Below are 3166 nucleotides of genomic sequence, written 5' to 3' on the forward strand. Positions count from 1 at the left end.
ACGCATGAAAAACTTGTATTTCTTTTCCTCTCTCACCAAACCTTCTCAAACCATTTTGTACTTGTTTGTCTTACGTATGGTTTTCTAGAGGCTCAATTTGTTTCTTTAGATTTATAGGTATCCTTCTCCATGTCGACCAGTGAATTTCGTTTCTCAAAGGCAAGTTTAGATTAAGTTTTGCGCATCTAAAATATTCGCCCTGGCAAGGTGGGGTTTTCTAAAAGAACATTTAGAGATAAAACGAAGGTGTTTAGGTTTCGAATGAACGAGCAAGTATGGGAATATAGTCTGATTGATCGGGTTTAGTTTTATGTTTCAGTGTTTGTATAATTATAAAAGAACATGCCCATGTTTTTGTGTCAACGTGGGGCAGCAAATGATGCATCAAATTTGAACAGTACAGTATCATAATAATGACGAGTTAATACATAATCATTAAAGTTTAAGATTAGGATCTGACACTCTTCGGCATATGCGGTAGGATTCTATATTCTATATACATATTTCTCGACTCAAAAAGGTCACCTATTTAGTACATGTAGAATGCAAGTGTCTTGCAAGTCGGCAACAACGACATACTCCGATTTATGTATTGGGTAAGGCAGGTGAACAATCCGAGTCAATGGTTATACGGCTAAAGGCTGCCAAAATATTTTACAGGTCTAATAATTTTAAAATTGATAGATTTTTTTTTACTATTTTTTAAATATATTGGAGTCAGTCCATGCAGATTGTTACAGCACTGCTCGGTCGAACTCGCAAGCGTCACTATCTCAAACTTGTTTATCAAGTTTAGTTGCCAAAACTATAAGTCTTGATTTCTAGTCTACTTATAGCTATGTCTCGGATTAGGATAGAATGTGTAGTTGAGCTTTAGATTTCACGACATTCATCGTTTGAAGACGAAGAACTACTAAAAAGTCTTATAGGAGCCCTGAACTCATCTATCACTCAAAATTCTATTTCTACTCTATCTCCTATTTGAGACAAAAGTCGTATAGCTATATAGACTTTATTTTATACACATTTGATATTTCGAGCTGAGTTTAATTCGCTTACATATTTCTCGAAATATGTGTTGGTAAGCTTTCGCTTAAACCAAGTTCATCTTTTATTCTTGACGAAAGTCAAAAGATGATCATGTGAAAATCGCTTGGTAACATCTTACATGATTTGTGTGAGACAGTCATTTGATGTAGACTCAGAATGTTTCGTTTTGATCTATTGATCACTTGAAAATTGCTTTGAAGCTAATAGTTTGTGTGAGACAACTATTCCCGTCTTCTAAGAATGTTTCAATGATTAAAATGGAGTTTAGAACAATTAACCATTTGTTGGATATAGCACAATATGCGTACTTGTATGCTAACTGTTGCAAGTTACTCCAACCCCGGGAACCATAGTATGCATACCCATATGCGTACTGGTTTAACAGTTGAAGTCCGGCAACTTAGTATGCATACCTGTATCCGTATTGGCTTAAAAGTTCAAGTACGGGAATTTAGTATGTGTACCCGTTGATATACTAATTCAACTGAGTTCGGTCGTGAACAACAGTATGCACACCTGTTCGCATATTGGCGGACATACCAAGTCCGGAACTCTAAGTATGTGTACCCGTTTGCATACTTGAGTGGGTTAAGTTCTAAAATCGGTTTGTTCATGAACAAATACATTTACATAATAAGGAATGCAATCTTTTGCAAACCGTGTCTATAATGTTCATGAATTAATTCGAGTGAATCAAAATCGATTTTGTTTCAATTGTGTCTTGTATACTTCTATAAGAATATAAACAATTGAAAAACTCTATAACTAGTTTCATTTAAGTCATTTGAACTAGTTGTGATTAAGATGAATATGGTTGATATGAAAGTGTTCATATGGATAACTTTGGTTAACTATTATTGAGCCAACCAAGTGTACACATTTAGGTACGGTTACCCATATCTAAATGAATGCACATTTCATTTGTGTGTAACAAGCTAAGTTCAATCTAACGGTTGAAAGATATTAGCTTGAATCTAATCAGGTTTTCATCTAATGGTGAATATTGAATGCTTTGTTACCAAGGTAGCATTGATTGCAAATCCTGGCTTAAAGACTATATAAGGGAGAACTCTAGCAACTGGGAAACCTAATCCCCACACCTCCCGTGTGATACTAGTTGCGACTAGAGTCGATTCTCCTTTAACCTAGGTTTTTTAAAAACCATTATAGGTTAACGACTTAAAGACTTCATTGGGATTCTGAAGCCAGACCCAACTATTTTCTTTGTAGTTGCGTGTTCTGATCTTACTTTGTTCTATCGTTTTGAGTACTATCTTCTCTAAGATTTGCTCGAGATTTAATCTCCGATAGGTAAGATAAAAAGTGGTCACAAACATCTTCATCTCATCATTTGTGATCCCACAATATCTTGTTCCGCTACCATATGGTTAAGATCATCGTGAGGTGATTGATATTACTAGGATGTTCTTCGGGAATATAAGTCTGGTGTATCAATTGGTTCCTGTTCACCTTGATTTATCAAAATACGGAACAAAAACTCGTAGGTATTTCTGTGGGAGACATATTTATCTATTTAATAGACTTTTCTGTGTGAGACAGGTTTGTTTATCAAGTCTCCGACTTTGGATCGTATCAACTCTTAGTTGTGGGTGAGATCAACTAAGGGAATCAAGTGCGCAGAGTCCTGCTGGGATTCAAAGGCGTAAGGAACGTGATTGTACCTTAATCAGTGTTAGATTGGTTAGGGCTCAACTATATTCCAGTCCGAAGTTAACTTGTAGTAGGCTAGAGTCTGTAGCGGCTTAATACAGTGTGGTGTTCAAATATTAACAAGCTCCCGGGGTTTTGCTGCATTTGCGGTTTCCTCTTTAACAAAATTTCTGGTGTCTGTGTTATTTTTTTTCCGCATTATATTCTTATATAATTGAAATATCATAGGTTGTGTGTAGTTCAATCAGTTGATGAATCCAACCTTTGGTTGTTTATTAAAGTTGATTAACGCTTGAATATTGACCTTTGATACCATCCAAGTTATATCTCATATTAATCCGGCACACAGATTTCTATCTGTTCGATTACAGATTGACTTGAGAAAGTAAGATATAAATCTTGGATATATTTTCCTTGATTGAGTCTGACTGTTTAGTTGATTCTC

The sequence above is a fragment of the Papaver somniferum genome, chromosome 7 (assembly GCF_003573695.1).
Source record: "Papaver somniferum cultivar HN1 chromosome 7, ASM357369v1, whole genome shotgun sequence".
Classification (NCBI taxonomy): Eukaryota; Viridiplantae; Streptophyta; class Magnoliopsida; order Ranunculales; family Papaveraceae; genus Papaver; species Papaver somniferum.